The 25,197-nt window shown below is 35.9% G+C and overlaps 1 protein-coding gene across 3 annotated transcripts in view; it reads right to left on the bottom strand.

Moving 5' to 3' along the window:
• lypd6 (LY6/PLAUR domain containing 6) overlaps nt 1–25,197 on the bottom strand; it is a 206,473-nt gene that overhangs the window by 29,098 nt on the left and 152,178 nt on the right. The window contains exon 2 of one of the 3 annotated variants that reach the window (XM_039757341.1): nt 6,116–6,226. The exons of the other annotated variants lie outside the window; for them this stretch is intronic. The gene's annotated coding sequence lies outside the window, so the exon portion shown is untranslated. The remainder of the gene's footprint in view (nt 1–6,115; nt 6,227–25,197) is intronic. 3 annotated transcript variants of the gene reach the window in all.

Raw genomic sequence — 25,197 nt, forward strand, 5'->3', positions numbered from 1 at the left:
ATGATCCTTCCCACTTCAAATGGATGAAGTTCTCTGTACGTCTCTTATTTTGTAGCCTAACGTCTCCAGTCAAACTGTTTCACTCAAGAAAGACTGTATGTTGCTTACTCAGATGAGTGTAAAGTAAAATTTACAGCAATATTTTAAATGAATACTTGGCAATGCCAGGGAACACAATGTCTATATAACAAAGTGTCTACCTTAATAACACTGCATTTATTTAAAATAAAAAAACAGCACTAAAAAGAAAAAACACAAGAAGATACATGCCATGTGTTAAAGGCATGACTTGACTATTTTAATATTAGAAACATGAACCACAACTGTTCTTAAAGTGAGTAGTCAACCCAAGTAAAAAGTACTTAAAAGGTAATGCTAATAATGGAAAGCACAAAGCTTTAAAGTATTTTAGAGGTGTTAAAAGAAAACTTGAGCAATTCATTATGCATTTAACTAAAGCTGTATAGAAGACAGCAATATTTTAGCTTGCTTGAAAATAACTAAATCCATTCTTCCATTTTTAGGGCCCATTTGCAGAATTAAAGCTGCAGCCTATCAGCCGTATAAGAATGCAGGCTCGAACCCTGAAAGGGAATGCCAGTCTACCATAGGGTACTCGTGTACACACAACCACACTTAACCCAAGTCACATTCCAAAAGTTAGGAGACACCATTTGCATACTGCTCACAACAATAGGACGTGGCAGGAAACTGGAATACTCAGCGAAAATTGAAGCTGAGGCCATGGAACAGTGAGGCAGCAGCAGCATTCAACTTAAAAAAAAAACAACAACAAAAAAAAAAAAGAATATTTGCTTGACTATTAATAATAATAGTTCTTTGCATTTATATAACTATTCCCCTCACCTCAGCCCCAAACACCTACAGGAAATCTTTAGGTTGATTGCCTTAATATAATCACAGTAGTAGAAGGAAGCACCCATTTCTTCTTTTTAATTATTACCGCAGTACTTCACAGTTGCTTTAAAACATCTGTCACTGCCAGCTGGAGGCCGTCCGCCTTCCAGTCTATTCACGGTCATGGCCTGCACATGGTCATGACCAGTCAGCAACAGACTCAAAAATATTTACAAGATGGAATGATTTGGCCACTCAAAGCAAGACTTCTGAAATTAAATTATGAAGAATTCCTAAATGAAACAAAGAGAAAGGTATTTTACTTGCAGTTGCAAAGCATTTAATTTCCAAGATAGCAGAGCGCTCCTCTAGTTTATGTTTTAATACATATCTTCTAAAATCTCATCTTCTGAAGAATAAGAACTTACAGCTTTGAAGTTTCAGTTAAAGTCCCATGGCACAAGTCACAAACCCAGAATCTAACACAAAAGTGAGGTTAGAGAACTAACAGCTGGAGTCTGCTTTTACTAAATTGCTTAAAATGCACAGTTTTATTATCATCATCATCACACTAGACCAACTGAAAAAATCACTCAAAACTGTTTGAGACAGGTCAAGATTCATCCTAAGGCCCAACATTTGTGCAGGCGTGCTCCATATAATGAAGAGCCATTGTTGGGCATAATTCATGATTAAACTCCAATTAGGTCACGCTATTAATTGTCAAACACAGTTAGTAAGCCTGGACTGGTTCTGAAAGAAAATTACCCAGTGTCTCTGACCTGTTAATTATGTGACCCTTCTATGGAGTCTGGTTACTGAACTATAAGGCCAGCTTTTCATATTTAACTGCCAAACTCACCCACTGCAGGCTGTTGGCAAGTTACTTTACCAGAAGAAGAAACGTACATGATGAAAGCCAACAAAGACCATAGGTCTTCTAATCATTTACTTGTAAGTTTGTAGTGAACCCCTTGCAGCAAGGATTGATGATTTGCCAGGAGTGGCATCATGTTTAGTACTATTGTGTCATAGCTCCTGAGTTTTTGGTTCAGATTCCAGGGCATGGCACTGTCTATAAGAGTTTTCCTTGTAAATGGTCAGATATTCCTTTCATATCCCAAAGATGTATTAATATAACTGGAGTTAATAAATTATTCCAGTATGAATGAGTGTGGGTGTACACGTGAATGTGCCTTATGATGGACTAATGGCCTGTTCGGCATTAGTTCACTTAGTACTACCGAGATAGACAATGGTCCCCCAGGACCCCGAAAATGGTAGGTGGGTTAAAAAATTATTGAATGGGTGGATGGAAGATTTGATAGCAGGAAGAAATTTTAAAATTGAAAGGTTCACATGGCATATACACCCTTATTAGAAATAACTGCTTTTTTCCACACCTATTCCAAGAATCCACTGATTCATTTTGTAAATCTACTTCGGCGATGTTTAGAGTCTCGGGCCAAGGCATATCCCAAAAGCATCAGGTTTAACAGGGACTGAGCATAAATGAGTAGTCAGTCCATAGCAAGGCACACCCATACACTCTCACTAACTAAACTTAATTACTCATACCAGGCTGATGTGGAACCTGCACAACCATATCTGAAATATGTGCATATGAAAAACATTCTAGCTTGATTCAAAATCTGAAAATTGTATTTGTTGTATTATTTCAGATTTCTTTATAACAGAAATTATCTTAATTGTTCTGACCACGGTTAATGGTGAAACAGGAATATATCATAGGTAAGGGACACAGCAGGATGGATTAAAGAGCCAGAAAGATACAATGAGGCCCATGGACTTTAAAGCTGGTAGAAAAGACTGGACTCACTAGGTGGGGTTTTGGGGAGTTTTGCTTTAACAGTTGCCTACATAAATTAACAATCACCTTGGGCCTCATGTATAAATGGTGCGTACGCACATAAATGTTGCGTATGACCATTTCCACAGTCAAATCGCGATATATAAAACCTAAACTTGGCGTAAAGCCACGCACATTTTCACAGTAGCTCCAACCCTGGTGTACGCAAGTTCTCCGCATGGTTTTGCAAACTGGCGGCACTCAGCGTCAAAGCAGTGCTACTGTTCCTATGTGGTTACCCTTTCTTTTTTAGATCCACATCCCTGACGCGGCTTTATCATATACGCTGAAACTAACTGCATATTGTTTATTAGTTTAAGGCATCTGATTGTAATTAACCTGTAACAGTATAATGGTCCAGGGAATAGCCAAAGTATTCTAAATACCATAGCTGCTTTAGAATTACTCTCACTGCACCTTCTTCTTCTTCTTTCAGCTGCTCCTGGTTAGGGGTTGCCACAGCGGATCATCTTTTTCCATTTTACTCTCACTGCACCACTCGGAGTATTTATATCACTATATCTGAGTGGGGAATCACAGATCTACAGCAGCTGACTGGAAAGAGAATTATCGGTATACAACATCAAGAACACGCTGCCTCAGCCATGCTGCCTATTTGAACTGCTCTCACACAGCAAACGCTTCAAAGCCTTTCCTGTACGGACCTCGCGGTTCAGAAACAGTTTCATTCCAAGAACTATAAACGCACTCAATCAGTCCATCAATTGCTCCTTGTAAAACTGTTTGTACTTATAAGTACAATTACCTCACTGTAAACTTGCGATAAAGTTATAATATTGCGCAACCTTAGCCACTTTATAAAGCGTGTATTTACATATGATGACAATATCATTTTTAAGATGAAATGCAGCAAAATATGTTTATTATATTATACAGATAAGACTTTAACTTCATTTAAATAATCTATATTGTTAATAATTAAACGTGAGGACACTGTGCCAAAACGCTAGCGAGGAGCTGACGCTCCATTCACGGATTGTTCCTGCCTCACACTGTATTCTTGCTGGGGCGACACTGGAAGAATAGATGGATATAATATTTAAACACATACTATGAAGATATTTCAATGTTCTTTAAAAGTTTTGAAGAATCTGCGTAATAAGCTTACAGATGGCTTAACGTCTATTACAGAGCTGATTGTGTGGCGATTGGGTATTTGGAGAAAGAAAAGGAAGGACAGGAATTTGAAAGGGACAGTTTGAAAGAGACAGTACTGCTGCAATAAATTAATTATTTCATCGAAGGTCATGCAGGATGCAACAAGCATCTTTCGTGAGACATGAATAATCACTGCACTACCGTGTTCCCATATTTAATAACATGCTTTAACTCCTATCATCATGAAAATGATATCACATATACATCTCAGTATTTTAATTATCCGGAGAGCTGTAATATTACGAATGTAATGGATTCTGTGTCCTGTCAGAGGAAGAGAAATCCCGGAAAAATGTAGTGATTCACACACAGAGCACACAGAAGATCAAATACAAAACAAAGCATTTAACGTGCTACTTTAGTTACAATGGGATTTGAGAAACTAGTAAATTAAATGATTTTAAGATGAAGTTTATGATGTTCTACTTTAATGAAAAAATAAACTATGCGATTAAAGTGGAAATTTTGAGATTAATGTTGACATTTCGTGCTTTTTTCCCCACTGTGTGCCTTTTTTCTCTGTACCCTAATAAGCTTTCATATGACACTCAGACGGTGGGCTATGACTCACCTTTTCATGGCGACTCTGATATGGGACAACTTCTTTTTTATTTTGGGCACTGTGCGACTTTGTGAACTTGAGCTTTCGAGTTTCTCTGACACGCTATGTCACTCGATCAACTTCCTTTTGTTGCGTATACCACTTTTTAAACCAACAAATAGTATGTTTTTCCTTGCCTCCACTTGGTATTTGCTGAAATTCTTCTATTTTCCCTCGTGCTTTTGCCATTGTCTTTTCACAGAAGGCTGAGCTTAAGGGTGATTTATATTTATTTGCATATTCAAAGAGGCGTAATTCAAGGAGGAGTTGGGGCAGGGCAGCAGGCGCGTGCACATGTGTTACTTTTCACGTTGACCGGGATTTATGTAGCAGAAGAATGTGGAAGTTGGCGTTCGCACAGATTTATGCATCTGGATTTTTCTGTGTGTACGAACATTTATGCTTTTGTGCTTACAGCATGTTATAGGGTGAGTTCTACGCATGACGTTATACATGAGGCCCCTGGTCCCTGTCCTTTTTGGCTGTTAATCGACAAAGGCTTTAGCTATACAGAGGCAAGAAACCACAAAATGCTTTAATATAACATTGTGCAAATGCAATTTACTTGAAAGCTGCTTATGGATTGTCTTGGTCTTCCAGACATCCTTTAAACTGAAAAAGAAATGCAGTACATTTTACTTCACTGCATTGATCAATCTTTTAAACATTATTACTAATTTAAAGTTTTTATATGCAATCACTAGTCTAATTTGAAAAATCTTTTTGGCAGCTTTCATCTGTCTGGTATTTTCTGCATTATAAATACTATTAATTTGCAGCATTTGCCTCCTCTTTAACTTTTATGTCATGTTCAATAATGCATATTAAAAGCCATATTCACTCAGGGCTGGATACTCTGCAGCATGAAAATGACACAATTATATATTCATCATACCGGTGATCTCTCTAATAGCCATTACACATTCATTATTGCCCCTTGCGCCAGGGTTCTTTAGCTGTCCCTTTTTACTTTCATAATGACATCTTCAGATTTTCCCACAAAATATTATCCAAATGAAGACAGACAACGTACAAAAAGGACGCTAACAAAAATTAGCGAGGACTTCCACAGTCTCGTACCGGACTGTATAACATAACTAACTGTAAGAAGGTTTGGTTATAAGCTCAAGTATAAATTAAATCAATAATCAAAATAAATATTACTGTAGAAATAACATGTAAATGACAAAGTCTAGAATTTGGAATATTTCAAAGTCACGCAACACCATGATGGACTTCCAAAATGCAGAACTGAAAGATGCAGACAATCCCATCAACTGATTTTTTATTTTATTTACAGATACATGTCATCTATGTGGACACAGTTTTAGACTTGCAGCATTTATGGCAGACATACTTCACTGTTGCTGGTTGAATTAACAGTTATTGTGAAGAGCTACAATCCATTTATTTCCTGAACACAACTCCTGTTCCTTAGGGGGTAGTGGGGAACCTTGAGCCATTCCAAGTGGCATGTGAAAAAAAGGCAGAAGTCACTCCATCACAGGGCGTATTTATGCATTAAATCACAAGGGTTCAGGTTTACAGTTACCAAGTAAACTTAGACAAATGTTTTCAGAATAGGGCAAGAAAACCTGAATACTCACTTGGTCATGGGACGAACATGCAAACTACACACAGACAGCACCAAAGGCTGGGATTCAAACCCAGGACTCTGGACAACCAAGGTAGTGATGCAATGCAGATCACTGGGCTGCCTGTGTAAAAATAAGCACAACAAAAATATTTTCATAATTTACATTTAGAAGCAACTTAATTGTGCAAAGGAATCTTTATTTAAATATGTTTGTTATTAGCTTGATCAACTGAGACTCAGTAGCCACATTACCCTGCTAGAAAAAAATGTAAAAATATTTGCGGTCTCTTGCAATATGTGTATCTTCAGTACCTTTCCTCAGTATCCTTATGTGTTTGAGCCCCACTTGCCTGGCACTCCCATTCTCAAGCTCATTCCCATAAAGCCTGCTTCTCAGAAAGGTGACTTGTTCACCTCCTGTCTGCTTTCATACTTTCTGTCTTTGAAGGCTATGCCTTTACTCCTCCTTGTGTGTCTCATGCACATATTTCTTCTTTCGATTGCGTCCACAAAGCCAAACGGACCAATAGCACCAAAACTAAATTGACCAATCAGATTGCCCTGAGGGACTGGACACACTGCATAACAAAAAACACAGGGCTAAAGGTATGAAACAGAAGAAGTTTTATTCTAATTGGTATGCTTTATTTCTACTGCTTAAGTATGAGTAGTTTTCATTAGTTACTGTACACCGTAGAAAGTAAAAAAAAAGCTTAGCATAAAATATGCCATTTTCTAACCAGCTTAATCCAGACTGGGGTCATGGAGGGGGGAAAGCCAGCATAAAGCACAAGGCAGGACCAAACCATGTATAAGAATCCAGTCTTTCTTATAGTGAACACACACACCAAAACATTCTAGGACAAATGTAGCCATGCCGATTTAACAAGCTTGCATGTCTTTGGGCAATGTGAGGAAACTGGAGTACCAGGAGGAAACCCATACAGACATGGGGAGGGCATGAAAACTCCAAGCAAGAAGGACATGGCACACAAACCCTGTGTCCTTACAGCAGGGCAGCTACCACTGCAACACCATGTCGCCCTTAGCATAAAAGGACATCAGTTATATAAAGAAAAATTTTCTAAAAGAATATGAAACTTTAAAGCACTGGAACCTCTTGGTAACCATTTTAACAATATATTAAAGCAACCAGAGGGTATCTTGCCATCTTACTTTATCAGTGCATTGTGTTCAATTCAATAGTGTGCCATTTTGCTGCGAGTAGCCAAACAGGTAGCATGCATTAGTTAATACTGTTTGTGTGAAGTAGAGCAGGTTGGTTTAAGATGTGTAAGCTCATGCTCTTCCTCTTGAAGAAGCTATCAATTGGAGGATTTGGGTAAAACACGTCATCAAAAGCTTGTAAAATATGGAAGAAGGGGGACTGCCTTCAAAGGTAATTCAGAGCAACAAAAGGCAAGCAGTGTGTGGTTGCTGCCAGCCTATATAAAACTGGCACAAATTCCTACTGCTACCCCTGCTAGAGTTTCATTAGAGACGTGTGAATAGAAAGAAAAAAACAAAACAATGCGGCTTTGTGAAACACTCCCAACATGTAATTGTAAAATGTCAAACTTGTCAAAATATAAGAGTTGGTGCTAGTGACCAAAGACATTTTTTCATATGAATTTTGATCAGTTTTTCTCAAGTGTTCTTCATGAAAGCTGGATGTGGAGGGTTGGCCTAATAAATGTGCGAAGAACACTACCCAGTTTGGTTTTAGCTGTATGGTTATTGCAACGGGCTACTAGCATTAAATGTACTATTTGCACTTCTGAATGTATGCTTTTCTAGAAGTCTTCTCTGTTTGAAAGTTATTCATTTAATCCAGTAAACAGTAGAACTGTTATCTGAGCATGAGAAGTCCAGGAAACCAATGTGCAGTATAGAAAGTCTTACAAATTACACATTGGTCAGATTTAAAAGAAAAACAGAGCAGCCATTTATTCTGTAGACATGACAAATGTTCAATAAGTGGAGGTGTTAAAACTGGCAGAGTACGGCAGTAGCCTGTGTCCTATTCAGATAAATATGGAGCTCTGTAAAGGAATGTATTGTGCTGCCCATGAGAGGTGCTTCAAGCTAATTAGCTTTATGAAATAAACTGTTTACAATCAAGTATATGGTATGAAACACAATCAAAGTACTATACCAATTTCACATTTCTAAATTAAATAACTCAATTTGCATACATTCTAAGAGTTTGCAGATTGTCTCCACTTATACAGTCATTTACAGAAATGTTTATATTTTAAAATAATTACTTTAAACAATTATCAAAATGCACTTTGAGGACCGGACATTAATTACTAGGCAGTAATCTCTTCAGGGTTTTTTATTTTGACAAGTTTTTCTTATGACAAATAGAGAAGGGACCATATTTAATGAGTCATTGCCTGTCAGAGAAAAAAAAAACTGAAATACAAAACAATTAATCTCTTTGAATTTTTTTAAGAAAGTATGAATATTTGACATGTGCACAACTTGCAGAATTCTGCTGGGAGTAGGTATTTGCAAAAAAAACAATCAAGTATACAGTATTTGAGATTTAAACAAACTGCCAAAAATTGTCAATAACTACTATCCCATTATCCAGTTTCCTTTATCCAAGACATGCAAGAACGTGCTGCTTTTCCAATGTCAGTTCATGACTTATTTATGGCCATGCTGTAGTGGAGGTGAAAGACATCAGTCTTCAGTAACAGCAGATAACAAGTACATTAGCGGTTCAGTGGTTAGGGCAGGTGCACAATATTTTATTAGAGTGGAAAACCAACTCCAACTAAAAAGGAAAAGAAAAAACCATGTAGTAACATTTACAAACATACTTATTTCAATTCAAAGTTGTGTCGCATCAGGGCTTTTCCCAGAAGCACAGGGCACAAAGCAGGAATCGGCTCTGCACAGGGCACCAGTCTATCACAGGGCCCACTCACACACACAATTAACCATCTTTGTGGATATGGGAGAAAAACTAGAGTAAAACTGAGTGCATAATATATTACATTTATTAATAATATGATTGATCAATATCAAACCAAGATTTCCCAATGTCTTTGCTCTTTTTGGACAATACACTTACTACATATTAACTTTGAAACTGTTCATGACTAGACTAAGAACACTACAATAGAATAATAATACAAATGATCACTTCAGTGATAAAGGTATATGCTATTTAATGTGGTATTTTTTGCCAATTAAAAAAGTAAACAAATATTATAAGTTAATATAAATCATATGTATTTAAATCAACTAAAGAGGCCCTGCCATTGCTGGAAATGATGTATCAGTATGCAAGGAAATGTATGGATGCTATCAAGGAACATGTAATTCCAGTACTGCAAATTGCTGTGATTATCTCTGTGGGAAATGGAATTTTCTCTTTGGCTGCCAAACTCTTTATAGCAAACTGAAGCACAATAAAAATACCAAAGCCATTCACTTGCTGTGACATCATTGGCTGATACTGGATAAAATGAAAAGGCAATTTTAATGTTCTACATCTGTCATATTGTGTAAACTAGAAGTGAACAGTAAGGATTGGTGAAGTTTACAAATTACATGATAAAGGGATAGTGACATCAAGTCCTATAGGTTGTTACTCCTGTCGTATTGGCTTACCTAAAGTGACATTGCTGATGAAAGCATTTCAATGGACATACACTCTCTGTCTCTCTGCGTTACTGCATAATGGTAAGATTTGAAGTACTCAATGTCTCTGAAGCGCTCTGTTCTTATCTTCAGTCTCATTCATATCCCCCACCAGGTCTTTTAACATTCCAGCTCTCTTAGTTTCTTTATCATTGACATGCTATCTTCGAGTCCAGTAATTTGAATTGTTTTCTGCTTGCCTTCCAGCACATTTTTACTAGTTCCCTCAATCTTTAAGCACCCAAAGAGCTAAACAATTATGGCTGCTTACCTTACAAATACTCATATACCCTGCCTCTTCAATTTATGTCTTACTCATTTAAATTACACATGTTAAAACCATCCATCCATCTTCTAAACCCATTCGGTTCATTAGAGAGTTGTGGGGGGCAAGAAAAGTAGTGCCTCGCTTCAGCCCAATTTAGTGTTAGCAGTTAACTTAACACATGCATTTGGGATGCAGAAGAAAAGATCATGCAGATACAGAGAGACCATGTGAAACTTCATAATCGCAAGGTCAGCAAGTGAATCCAAATACCCTTGAGCTAAAAGCCATCAAGGTTAACCAATTCATCACCTCTCTACCCTGTATCTTACAAACAATATAACATTCTGAAACCTGTTTAATCCAACATAGGGTCACAACACAGTCCATAGTAGGGCCCACTCATGCATTAATCCACACTGGGAGAATTTTATATTTTTAATTAGCCTAACACACACACATCTTTGGAATGCTTGATGCAAACCCAGAGTCCCTACAGAACAGCCCTTGCAGGTACAGGATGACTCCAAAAAGACAATGACTGGGTTGTGGGATTGACTTAATTTAAAGACAGTTGCTCATGGTGAAACGACTAATTGTGGAGGACTATCTCTAAGCACGCTGCTTAGGCCAGTGCTGAACTTTCCAAAGCTATGGTATGCACTGGTTTTAATATGTTTAGAGAATTTATGTTGACAGTTAATGAACTACTCTGGGTCCCCAAGGAATCAGTTGTGGTGGCTGTTGATCAAGTTATCCTTTGGTTTGTATTTTAACTTCTTGACCAGTGGGACACTTTCCCCTCAAATGTAAATTTGACTATTAATTCATTTTTACTTAGTATTATTTCACTCACTGAACACAAGAAATTCACATGTGCAGAAGGATCTGGTCAGACTCAGAATTAAGATCCATATGATGGTTTTGTGTGGGTTCCTCATGCAGTGGTTGCTAATTCCACTGTAACAAGAAAAGGCTAAACCTCTTAGCCTTGGGGTGAAAATGAAGGAGGATGATTAAAAATAGAATGGGAGTCCAGCACAATAGGTGTCAGCAGGAAGACATGTCATGGAATATGTAATGGGCAGGTGACTTTACCATTTAAAAGAAAGCTGGGGTCTGTAGTTGCAGACACCTGTGAAAACTAGAGGGAATGCTACAAGGCCTGTACTAAGGTTTCCAAAACAGAGTCACAACTCTGCAAGCTTTTTCCAGGATTTTCCTAGAAGTAGCTTCTGCCCAAGTATTAAAAAAGCTCCTTCAGATCATTCAGCAAGTTTAACTGGAGATGATATCAGAGTAGAGCAAGGGTTAGATCAATAGGAGAAAAAGAGGTCTGAGGTGTTGGGGACATGGCTGAAGAGGTGCATCTTGACCATAGAATATAAATTTGCTGAATTTTCACTCTCTTTTTTCCTACAGGCTGTCAATGAATAGGCCAGACATTAATTGCTTAGAAATTCTTCACACACTCATCCTTCTCTAGCTTGTCCGTGGTTATCTGCTAATGAAAGCTTTTAGCCTAAATATTTTACTACCCTTGCCTGCATAAAACTGTTATCAGCATTCATAGCACATCCTAAATGATCTACAGAACTCACTTCCCAAACAAATCAAAATGATTTACTGCAACAGTAAAAATCAAACAAGTTAGAAAATGTACACACAGCATAACATTCGCGTGTGTTCAGGGACTTAGTTAACCGATATGAAAGATGGTACATTTTACATTTTGTTAGATACTTCAAAGAGTCAGTTATCACATTTGTTTATTAAATACTTTCATCATAAGAGTCCTATTCAAAAATAACAGTTATAACAGAATTAATTACTACGTGTGTTAGTAGTTGACATTAAATACCTACTTTTTAAAAGCACTTTACAATGTCAAGTAGTGAAAAACACAGCAGAAAAAGTCCTGTGTTGGCTAAAAAGCTTTCATAAAACAGAAAATTCCAATTTAATGTAATGTGAAAAAGACATTGATTGATGTTGTATTAGTTGTGGAAGGTCTGTGACTAATTGTAGATTTTCTTTGTCTTTTTATTAAATAACTAAAAAGATCTCAAAATGATAAAAATCCCAAAAACCACCCAACAAGTATTAAATGCAGTTAATATAATCCTTTAAATCCCAACATTGGTAATAATAATACAGCACTCAGTTAAACAAACTAAGGGCTAACTCAGACTGCATAAAAAATAAAGTGAAATTAACAAAAGAAAACCAACTATAAAAAAGAAATGAACAATACTAGCCTATGTGTGTCAAAAATGGTGGAGTGCTATACTGGAGCACCTCGGGGAACTGTCCTGTGTCCCTTCCTGTTTATCCTCGATACAACAGATACTGGTCCAGTACAATACCAGTGCTTGCCCTCTATAGTAATTTTCAGATGACTCCTCTATCATAGGTTGCATTTATAATTTAGATGTGTCCGAGTACAGTATTTTGTGGTGCAGGAAGAACAACCTGAAACTTAACATCAACAAAATAAAATAGCTGGTGCTGGACTTCCAATATGCCAAGAAGCCTCTGAGACCTGTCACCATTCAGGGAGATGATGTGGAAGCGATGAAGAGCTACAAGTACCTGGGTGTCATATAAACAACAAACTGGACTGGTCAAATTAGAAATGTTCTACCAAAATTGATAGATTGATTGGTTGTATTATTTGTCCCGTTAGCCTGGATCCTTGATCTTTATGTTTCTGCTGCTATATGCATCTGAATTTCCCCACAGGATTAATAAAGTTTATCTAATCTAATCTAATAAAAGCACAATCACTAGTACACAATTAAAGAAGAAAACCACCTGAAAGAAGTTTTCCATCTAACTATTAATTAGTTAAAACACAGAAATTTATTAAAACTGTCTAAACAACCAACAACTAGCAAAGGAACTGATTTACTGATTAACAAGCATGACACTTGTTTTAAAGATTTTCATTTCAGTCTCAAAATACCCAGAAGGAAAAGCAACTCTATAGGCCGTAACCCAACTCTTTGTCATATGTTACACCACTAAGCAACTGTTTTAGCTTTAGCTTTTAGCTATAGTTTTGCTCCATCTTTGTTATTTGAACACCCCAGTGCTGTACTTGTTGTACACCTCACGGCTCTGATCTTTTGCCTGAACACAAACTGCTATTTCCTTTCTAACCCCGTGGTATCTTAATATCACTTAGGGGAGCTGCACCTTTATATCTGAATAGTTAGTTCAAACCCTTGTTAGCTGCAAGTTGATAATGTCTGTTCTTCACCGTAACAATGTGCAGATAATAAAGCTGCGAGGTAATTTATACAGAAATCCTGTTAGTTCAGTCTACATTTTTTGAGCAGCACTTTCAGGATTTATTTTTTCTTCCATTCATGTCTTTTCTGTACAAGCTGCTTGCTTGCCTGCCTCACCTGAACTTCAGACTAAGTTGAAAAATATAGAAAATATACTAGTTTGCAACCACTTTCAAGGTAAAATTAAAACAGGGTTGAACTGTTTCATGCAGACAGACAGGACTATTGCAATAGTTACTTTGTGCATTAAAAGCAACCACACATAAAAATAGCTGAAAACACTAAATGAAAACAGGTTAACAAGTTCCATTTCTGTTTTTTACTTAAACACAATTTTTAAAATCACGCTACTGGCAAATTTCACAACTTATTGGAATCTAAAATAGAAAGGCATTTAAAATGGAGCATTCATGCAGTCTTCATGTTATATTGTTACTTTTGAAATTACATATAGTTTGAATATGGAGACTAATTTGTTTCTAATTTATACTTTAAATCAATTTAGTTTGTAAAATAAAATATTTAAAAATCTTGTTTTATACTCTACTCTGTGTCATATTGGCATTCCATTCAGTATTGGTTTACCCTGCAAATGAATTCAGCAGGTTTGAAGAACAAATTAATAAATTGACTGTATAAACAAATAAGGAGCTTTCAACATTAGTGTTATAACACACATAATACCTGGCAAGGCATTCATTAGCCTGAGGGCTCTTTCCTCAATGCACTGCCTTTAGGTTCCTATATCCTGTATATTGTAAAATGTCATTAAATAGATAACATATTATTTTTGGACTGAAAATGTAATGATGACCACAAATATCTGACAAATTATATTTTAAAAATTGTACTTTATGTCTTGACATTCATTAATTCATTTAATTAAGTTATTTAGAAAAATATAAAACCATCATTTAAACTGTAAATTGAACAATTTAATCAGCTCACCTCCTCCCAATTATTTCCAATGAAAAAGTAATGTCAATGAAAGAATTTTGGAAATCTGTACAAGTTTCTCCCTTTCATTTTAGTTTTAGTTCCTGTATTGTACGCTGTGCTGCTAGAATAGGCTCCAGCTCCCTTTGTCCCCGGACTAAGATGAAAGGATGAATTTCTTTTCTATTACAAGGACATGGACACCTAAGGCAATATCTTCAGTAAAAGAAGCTGAAGGAAGAGACAAAACTGTGAAATAAGTCACAGTGGGCTAATTCAGAGTTACAATGAAACCTAAAACAGGTGTGGAAAGAAGCCATATTTTTTACTAAAGAAGACACAGATAAGTGAGTGTCTGGGTATAAAATAAGAAATTTTAAGTTTCTCCTGCTTTGTCAATTCTTTAACAGTGATCTGATAAAATTGTTTTGAATAAAACGCATAAAAGTAAGGATATTCAGAGGTTTGAGATCACATATCATATGGGTTCAGAAGTCTGTATGCCGAACAGGCATCATGTCAATGTGGTATCAAGTGCTGCACTGCAGTCGCTCCCACCTAAAATGAATTGACAAACAGTGTAGCATATCCAAAATAAGGTGGCTTACTGGAACCTTAAGTACATAGAAGGGGCAAACAACGTCAAAACCCAAAGCATCAAATAAAGAATAGTCGGTCACACTTCAGTTTAGGTATCCATTATTAACAATCTACAAATATCTTACTAACTATGCTATTATCATTAAAAACAATAGAATTCACAAAATGTTACTATCATTTCCATCATGTTATAGCAAAGTAAAGAGGCAAATGTTTTATAACATGTAGACTTTGAATAGCTGTTTATACTGAAAACCTTACTAACATGTTACCAAAGAGTCAACAAAGAGCCCTTTAATTCCAATGGGCAAACCTGACTTTTAATGCCCCCATCAATCAGACATGAAGCCCCTCTATACTTTTTCCATCATCTCAGTACCAGCAATACAAGCGATTCCCCTATCCCCTTATGTCAACTTTTGATTCTTCTTCCTTTCACGATTCATAAGGCTTTTATCATTTTAATAATAGTTTTCTTGATATTGTCTACAGACAGTAAAGAAGTAATTAAAATGCAAATTATCCAATTTAATATATGTGGAAGTCTAAACCAGAGCGTAGAAGGTTATTGTTTTAGGGTCCTACATTCACATTCTGAGACAAAATGGGCTGAGTGAGCAGCAAACATATTAGTTACATTTCCAAATACACATACTGCCTGGCAATGCCCAAAAAAGCACAATGTACTATATTAGCATCATTTAACCAAACAAATACGCTTTAAGTAATGAGAGTTAACCTGAAGGTAACTTATTTTAAAAGACACAGGCGACATCAGGATAAGCAGAGTGAAAATGGAGATGAAACAAATGAAAAATATTTTGAACATGTAAAAAAAGATCCCTTCTGTTTATTTGTTGATAAGTACAGCTCATCTGTGCTGTAAAACCTGATAACACTTTGCACTGTCTATTATGATAGTGTACGTTGTATTTACACTAGACAGATTTCTTTTTCACCTCTTTTACTGCATTAATTTTGCCAAAGGATCACAGTGCAGTATATAAAAGCCCTAAACTCTTTGCTTTAAAAAATATATATTATATATATATTATCCACAAGATAATTGATTGGCTAAAAATATATAATGAAACATTGTTAATCATTTTATAGTATTCATAATTAAATTACTTTTACAAATGTATCTATAAGCATTAAGACTCATTTTCAACAAACAGTAAAAACCCAATTCTATTTAAAAACAAAGTAACACCATCTTTAAAGAGAAACCTCTTTTTCCGTCCCAAAGGGAAATCCAGAAACACTTATTAGATGTGACATCTGGTTAGAAGACCAGCTAAGTAACCCTAAGCACTCTGCTCACCCTACACAAACTCCTCTGCTCAGTTCTTTTGTCCCCTCAGATAACAGGAAATGCTGGTTGATATTACCCCTTACCCTTTCAGTCCCATCTTGAGAGGTGAACCAAAGTTCACAAGAAGAATATGCTAATAATATTCCTGGATGGCATAATCTGTCCACAAATAAAGGAAAACAAATTAAAAAATATATAAAATAACATATAATATTAATGTAATAAAATATACTCAAGCATACATTTGTCAAGATGAATAAAATACTGAATATGTTAAGGTAAAGGTTACAACCAGCAATCAGCTTACGTCAATCGACATTTATTTATATAGCACATATTCATACAAAAAAATGTAGCTCAAAGTGCTTTACAAAATGAATAGAAAAATAGACACAATAAAAAATAAACATAAGTCAACATTAATTAACATAGAATAAGTAAGGTCCGATGGCCAGGGTGGACAGAAAAAACAAACAAAAAAAAAACTCCAAAAGCTGGAGAAAAAAATAAAAGAATATGTGCTATATAAATAAATGTTGATTGATTGATTGATACTTTTATCAACCTACATATCTATAACTGTCAGTGATTATTATATTTTAAGTTGTATGTCTTATTAAGTTTCTTTATATTACATACTTTCTCAGTTTACTATAAAATGTAAGTACAAAATGGCAAAATAATAATACTGCAATCGCTCTTGAGGTGAGGTCAATACAAGTTTTTAAAAATGGATTAATTAGAACTGACCACAAGCAGTAAAACAAATAAAGTAAACATTGTTGTTTCCTTACAAAAATTCTTCTATGCTTGGAAGAAAGGTCTACATTTTACAGCAAAAAAAAAAAAAAAAAGAACTGGGCCAAGCGTAAAGTGTATTTTTCAAAACACTGAAATGGTCTATGGGCCAGCGGTACACAGGACACAACATGCAGCCTGCTGTTTGTGAGGTCAGTCAGTTCTGCTCTCTTTTCAGTTTTTGGCAACGAGAGGAAGTGTAGTGGAATTGCAGTACACACCCAGAAAAGTTCAGAAACCACTATTAACCTGACAGCAACCAGAAATATATTTATTTCAAAAGATATTATATCTAAAAAATGTTTAACGCTTTCATGGAGAGTTCAAGGTGAATGATTTTAAGTAATTATTCATTTATCAATAATCCAAAACCATTCCTATTAAACATAAATCAAAATTATGCCATACATCATTGGCTCTCAAATTTAGTCCTCGGGGACTAAAGCCTGAAAGCCTACATGCTTTGGTTCTAACCAGCACCACAAAGAGTGAGTTAGTGTAACTCTTAACTGAACTAATTCTTAATTTGCTGGCTCTTTTTTTATCACATTTAGAGAAGCAACTTCTTCCTTCAAGGTACATGTCCATATCTCAGAAATACCAAGTAATTTAACTAGCAGCAAACAATATTCTTGGGAGGGCAACCATGTGACAGCATTTGCTCTCAAAGATACTGTAGGTGGCTTGTATTAACTTCTCTAAAAGACTATCTGAATTATTTTGAACATTTCTTGAAAAAACAAATTCTCTGAAAGAAATTCTAAAATGAATACTTTAAATGCAGAATCCTTTTTGAAGCATATGTTATTCTGTTTGGCCAACAATCATAGAACATTGGGTGAAAACATTAACATCAACTTGTCCTCTTAGGCCAGGGGTCCTCAAGGGCTGCAGGTTTTTGCTCCAACCCAGTTGCTTAATAAGAAACACTTTTTGGTCAAGTAACACTTCTGCTTCACTTCAGTTGTCTTGCTTAGTAAGATTTTGAACCCTTATTGCTTATTTTAGTGTTAAACAACTGTGATTTTAGTTTTTAATTGCTTCTAATTATCAATAACATGCAAACGACAAAAGAAACCAGCATTTGTCTATTTAGCTTGTTACCATTTACACCCAGGTGTATTTATCATGCACTATTGGGTTTAATTAAATACTTGGAAGGAAAGTGAAGAGAAAAAAGTGAAGGACTGAGAATTACTCATCCATTTTAGCCTTCAAATCATTTGGATGATATGCTTAGAAAGGGGAAGAGTTAAAGAACTAACAAGCCATGAAATTAAATTATTGACAAGAATTGCTTTTTAATTAAGCAACCGGGTTAGAACAAAAACCTGCAGCCACTGCGACCCTCCAGGACTGTGATTGAGGACCCCTGCCTTAGGCCATAACACTGTTTGGAATAATGAGGTCTGGGGTTTCTATTCCGTTTCAAGGAGATGGATGGCAAAGCATCATTGAAGGAACTTCAACTTCAGAGGGTACCAAAATATCTTTGACGAAAACATCAAGTTCTCTGTCAATGAGTCAAAAGTGACCTGAATATAGACCCTCCAGCACGACAACTATCCATTCCTGGGATGTTTACGAAAAAAATTTGTGTCGTGGGCAAGATAAAAGTGTGTATTTTCTCCAAAGTGAGACATTTTGTCACGACTTGAAGTGGCTTGTTTAGCAAGACTAACGGGAAGTAGGCTTTTTCAGAATAAGTAAAGGGTGGTGCACAAAAAAAACGAACCATCTCCAACCGGCTGGCTCGAGCTATTATATAGGTGGGTGACGTTGAGATTCGTGGAGCCTCGTTGTCACGACGGGGTCAGCAGCCCCAATTGTGCACTAGTAAGGAAGCTGTGAGCCAGTCGGTACAGACGTGCGTGAAAGAGATCTGAAAGATGTATTCTCTGCAACAGAGGATTGGAACAGTGGAAGCGTATGTGTCCACCGTTTTTTTTAATGAAACATGGGACATTTTCGCACAGACGGTTCCTGGCGTAAACCTACCAGCAAAGAGCAGTGTTCACGAGTTGGTGAAGAATTGGAGTAAGACTGGGTTAATTGCAAACGGCAAAAAAAGAATCGGGGCCCCGTTGCTCATTTTGTGTACGTGCTAAGAAACGTCTGTTGACATTAGAGTCGGGGATGGTTCGGTTTTTCATGCGACACCCTGTGTAAGTCTGTCAAAGGAGATTGAAAACACTGATTCATAATTATGGGAATTTTGTTGTTGCAGGCATAACTGGTAAAGGCTGTACAACCATCACCATATAAATTAAAAAGGTTCACTTACACTTGCACTGATTAATTACCATCTAAAACTAACATGTTCTGAGAAACAGTCAGGTTATCTTTATTACATATTACTATTGAGATAACACATTTTTAAGATGTCTAGTTCAACATAACGGAAAATGAAAGTTTAAAGATTTAAATTAACTATAAAAATTGATAAAAAACACCATTTAAATGTCTTTTCTGTACACATTCCTTATGCTAGTAAATGATGCCTCCAGCATTGCACAGAACCCTTCAAAAACAGAGGTCAACCCAGATAGCACTGATTGTGCACCTAATTGAAATCCATCTTGTGCACAGACCATAATCCTGTATCATTCTTTGATGTGCTTCAAGTCAGCTGTATAATTTTTTAATCCCCTTGTGGCTCCATATGGAGATTAAAAGGATTAACTGTGTAACTCCTAGTCACGCAGGGGGCAGGTTGGAGCTGTTCTCATTTCAAGCCAAAAACTTTTGCTTTTTTGTGACTTTCATTTGATGGAGCGATGTGCTATATGCGGCAGGCAGGCTATTTTATACTGTAATTACATCCTTGAAAAGAATTCTGACAGAAGAATTGATTCTTAAGTAAATACAAGATATTTAAGTTTCAGTCTTCTCTAAATAGGATGGTTTTGAGGATGTGCTAAGTGGTTATTTAAAAGAAATACAGAATGTAAAAGCAAAATAAACATGAACGATTCAAACTGCAATTGCTTACTGGAATGACAGCAAGTCATCCAAAAGCTTTTGGCATCAGGGAGAGTTTACTGCCGCTCAGAAACAACAGAATTTGAAAACTATGAAAATAAAGCACCTCTTCCGCATATCAGTCAGCATATTGATGGATAACTTTGCAGACTTTTATTAAGAGAGAGCAAGTCAAGAGATAATTCTTCTATCACACAAGGAACGGCTAAGTATTTCCAAGAGTTTCATAAGACAACCCAATTTCCTGAATATACAAAGTGAAGAATGAGGATAAGGCTTGAAGAATGGCTATAGAGTTACAGCTCAAGAGGGAATGACTGGGAATCGTATCCCCCTGAACTTAATCTGAGAAACACAGCTGGATTTAAAATGCAAAAGTTAATTTGGATTAAGTTTTCATTCTTGCATTTTTGTGCTAGATTATAATATTTGTACAAGACAAAATTGTAATATAAACGGCTCGCAAATTCTTCTGGTACAACAGATAAACCTCCATTTAATTAAACATAATTACTTCCAAGAGCTTAGGAGAAACAGTATCTACTGTAGAGGCCACAGTCAAAGGTAAAAGACCACTTCTGAGATAACTAAAGATTAGGACTATTGACTGCAAGGTTAAAAATGGTAAAAGTGCTTTCAGGCCAAGTTATCCAAATGACCATTTATTATTGTGCCACTAGTTGTTGTGTTTTGCTACTAATTACAATGTATGGACAAGGGGAGCAAAGGTAGAATTAGTGCTCAATTCCTGTTGGCTGTGCCAAGGGTACTGATTTTATCCTGCACATTCTTGTTTACTTAACAAATGACAAACTTCATCTGTACTATTTATTTCTATATTAACATATTCCCTTTCTATATCAGACATATATTTAATTTCAACTGATTCATTTATATCCAAATCCTAAATCAGCATAGTTCATTTTGGTCATTATAACCAGAGAGATGTGTATTCATTTTTGCACCATCGACAGTTTGCAGATTTGTGTCTTATGTTTTGAAATCTCATGCATTATCTTCCAAAATATCCTTATCCCACGTCTGACTATAATTTAAACTGACACATTGAAGTGTCCTCCACTTATGTTTGTTAATTACATATCCAAAGTCTATGTCAGTGATAAACCATCCATAAAAGCAGTCATGTTTGAAGGGCACATTCAGTCCTAAAAATGTAATTACTGTTTTATTTAAAGAGCTCACTTAATTGAAGAACTTAATCCAGGTGCTTTAGTCATAGCAAAACAGTAGGTCATCAAGACACATATACAATGAAATCTACTACCTCTTCACTAATCATGTATTTTAAGTAATATTAAGTACTTTCCACTTGTCTACATTAAACTGAATTTTTCAAGTGCTGCCCAGGTCTTTCTGAATTAGCAGTAGTAGTATTAGAAGTAGTAGTATTGTAACTTCTACAGAGTAGAGTGAAATGCTTACATATCTGACCAACACAAAGTTCTCTGGTTCCATGATAAATAAGAATGTATTAAAATATATCATTTCATGTTATTTAGTAGAAAACACAAATCAGCTTGCCTTGTGTACTCTGATACCGCTTAGGTTTAGCTGAGTCTGCGCTGAGATGCATTAATAAATTCTTGCATTGTGGTGACCTGGACCACTCTTTCTGTTTAATAGAATCAGGGCCTTCTTTGTGCCTGTGTGAGGAACCACTGATTATTTTACTCAGTGGCCCACATGTAAAAGAACTTGGCACTGTTTTTCTGAAAAAAATTATTGGTCAGTGTTTACTGCAAATTGCTTAATCCATTTTGTTTGATTAGACTGCCTTAATTATAACAAGCTAGTTCACAAACAGTTACCACTGTACTTGTGTATATGTAGACTTAAACAGCAATTAGTCCCTTGTGTAAATGTTACAATGGTACACAGTTTAAGTACTGGTGCTAACTGTTCTGTCTTTGAGAAAATTAAAAGTTCACTAACATATGCATGATGATTTATAAAAACTACTCACACACATCTAGCCATGAATACTCTTGTTAATGGTCTGTAATGTGATGCTGAAAACTGTATGAGGTAGTCAGATTGTGATTTTATTAATGGAGCTAATTAATGTTCAGAACATAACTTTGATTTGAAGTGCAAAGTTGGATGTGCACAACTGCAGCACAGACATCTCGTTTCAGAATGGGAGACATAATGCAAAGTACCGGCTATCTTCATAGTTCTTCTTTCACAGTGTATATTTTGGCATTCATAAGAATGTCTTTTTTATTTTTATTTTTAAAGTACAAGGTGTTAACATCAAAACACAAGCATATAAATGCAGATGATGAAGAAGTAGTACAGAAAGAAAAATCAAGAGCTAAGAATCAGAAACGTTCAGCTAACCAATGCCTGTACTGTTGCAGGTTCAATGCCTCCAAGCTGCCTTTTAAGTTTTTTATTTACTTTTTTTAAAGCTATGACATGGGGACAGAGTTTCTCTGGATAGTATACCTTTGCAAGCAGCGTACAACTTCATAACACTGAAACATTGCACTTTCTTTTTAAATCACTACAGCAATGGAGCAGACTTGCACATTCAATGACCCTATTGCAAGGAATTCCCTGGTCACATTTTATTTTCTTAAAAGTTTAGAGTATGTGCAAAGGGAAAATAGGAAAATGACAGAAGTAACCCTCCTCCATGATGCCAAGGCTGAAACTGATATTCTGTTTGTCATTGTCATTTCAAATTGAATAAAAACGTCTTTCATTGGTTAAAAAAAAAACAAAAAAAAAAAAAACTGCAATAACAAAATATGATTAGTAAATACAGTATTAAATCATTTGGTTTCCTTTAAACACCAAAATTGGAATGTACCAGCTGTGTAGTGTTTAGCTTTATTTAACTTTGAAACGCAGGAGTGAACTGTGTCTCAAGACTGGCTTTAATTATAGCCTAACACCTTTTAAAAGCTTAGCTCTGTTTTCATATTCATCAGGAAGCAAATGTTATGCTTTCAGGCAAAATGTAAAACAAAAAATCAGTTTTGGACAGTCTTCATTTGCAAAATAAATTACAGCATCAGACCCGAATCACTATCTGGGTGACCAGGGACAAGTCAGTCAGTTCCCTAGAATTAAAAACAGCACACCAACATATAAATATGTGAATTTCCCTTTGGGATTAATAAAGTATCCATCTATCTATCTAAATGGCTGTGCAATGGGTCTTGAGACCGTCACTTTGTCTGATTTATATTAAGAGCGTAGATTTCGATATAGTTAGCAAATCTGTGAAATATGCAGATGATAGTAAAAACCGGAGGAATGGCAGACACAACTCAGAAAAATGTGGACAAGCTTTAAAAAAGGGCAAGCATTTGTAAAATGCAGTTTAATGTGGAAAAGTGCAAAGTTCTACACAAGGTCTAGCAAAAGAAATGTTAATTACAAATATAAGACGGGAGACGCCATCCAAAACGAAACACCCTCTAAAAAGGATTTAAGGGTTAACGTTGTCATAACATTTTCATCATCCACGTAATTCACAAAAGGGGTTAAAAAGGCAAATAAAATAAGTCGTATTGCAAAAACCATTGAACATAAATCAAAGGAACCTTTACTCTCAGACTACATAATGCACTAGTGTAACTGCATCTGGAGTACTGTGGGCAAATCTGGGGCCTTATTTATAACATTTCACCTGGACTCAAGCATGAAAATATGTCCACACTGAAAAAAAACACAGAAACTAAAAAAAATCAAATGTATATAACCTGGCAAATGCACATTTTTACACACTACTTCCAAATCATAATCACCTTGCAAATATGCATTCATGAACACACCACAAACTTGTTCTTTGCAAGAAAAAAATTGTTGCCTCTAACAAGAAACTTCCTTTTGGTCCTGTTGTACCAGAAAATCTCGTTTTATGATACAGATGTGGTGCTCTTATAGCGGTATGTTTCAAGTGGTAAATAAGCATTACAAGGTAGGCATCTTCTCTAATGTTCAAGTACTTTTGGAGGGGCACACTACCACAGTGCTTGGCACCAGTGCTTCACAGATCCAAGTAATCTTGGTTCTTATCCTATGCCCAGGCACTGATTTCCCTCTACAAACGTATTCATCATCTAGTTAGTCAAAGTTTAACTGAAAAGCTGCAAATTAAAAGCATCCATAAATAACTGAATTTCAGTTAAAGTTTTCCTCAATTAACATTTAGGCAATAGAAAACAATGACTTAAATTGCCTGTTTTATACGCTGCAAACAGTTTCCAGTCTGGCAGATAAATACAGTTATATAACAAAACACTCAATAAGGTCAAATGTTTATATTCAGTTTTGTATGGCAATTATTGCAACTAAAATCAGAATTTGCTTTATACTGCATTTTATAAGTGTTAATACACTTCATTACCAGCATAAGGATACATAGAGACTGTTGACTGGCAGAAAACCTTTTCATATTTGAATTTAAAAGCAGTTTTTGCTTTAATGGAAAGTTTCAAAAGCAGCTATTTTTTACATTAACTCTTCCGATTACTTTGGGAAACTTAACAGTTCAAAGCAGTCAAAATAAAAACTCCATATTCAAAGTTAAAAACACAAATGCCTGAAACTTTGATGTACATTTTTAAAACCAGGAGGATACTATTAATTACAAACAAATACCACATATGTCAAAGATGAAACAAACAAACAAAGGGAAGCTTTGTATTTTTTTCCCCATTAACACGCAGCCGCATTGACCACTTTCAGGTTTCCTGGTGTCATTCACCCTCCAATCTGCTTAACTCTCTGTTGTAGTAAGCATAGCCTGCGTTTTCATATTTCTGTCATTTCAGTTGGAAAATTGACAAGTACGGCCCATTCAGCCCCACAAAACTTGCTAAGCCGAATCACCTCATTTCTGAAAAACAACACTCCATCATTCTGCATATACACATAGTGAACAAGTCCCAAGATGGATATACAACTCTCTTAGGGAAGTCAACTGAAGATTCCCAATACAAGTTTTACCGACAGCGCCCAAGCCACACTGTATGGCAACTTCATGCTATAAAAATCACAAAGTACAGTACACTGATGCCTAATAAAATACCACCACTCCCATCTGGGATCACTGTGTCCTAATTTACAACAGACAGAGGGGTTAGTTCATGAAATAGTTCATCAACACAGAACACGTAAATATTTCATATGAATGCCTGACAATGTATGGATTTCAATATACAATAAGCATACAGTGTACACTCATTCGCACCACTGGTTTAGGATTTCAA

The sequence above is a fragment of the Polypterus senegalus genome, chromosome 6 (genome assembly GCF_016835505.1).
Source record: "Polypterus senegalus isolate Bchr_013 chromosome 6, ASM1683550v1, whole genome shotgun sequence".
In the NCBI taxonomy this organism is placed as follows: Eukaryota; Metazoa; Chordata; class Cladistia; order Polypteriformes; family Polypteridae; genus Polypterus; species Polypterus senegalus.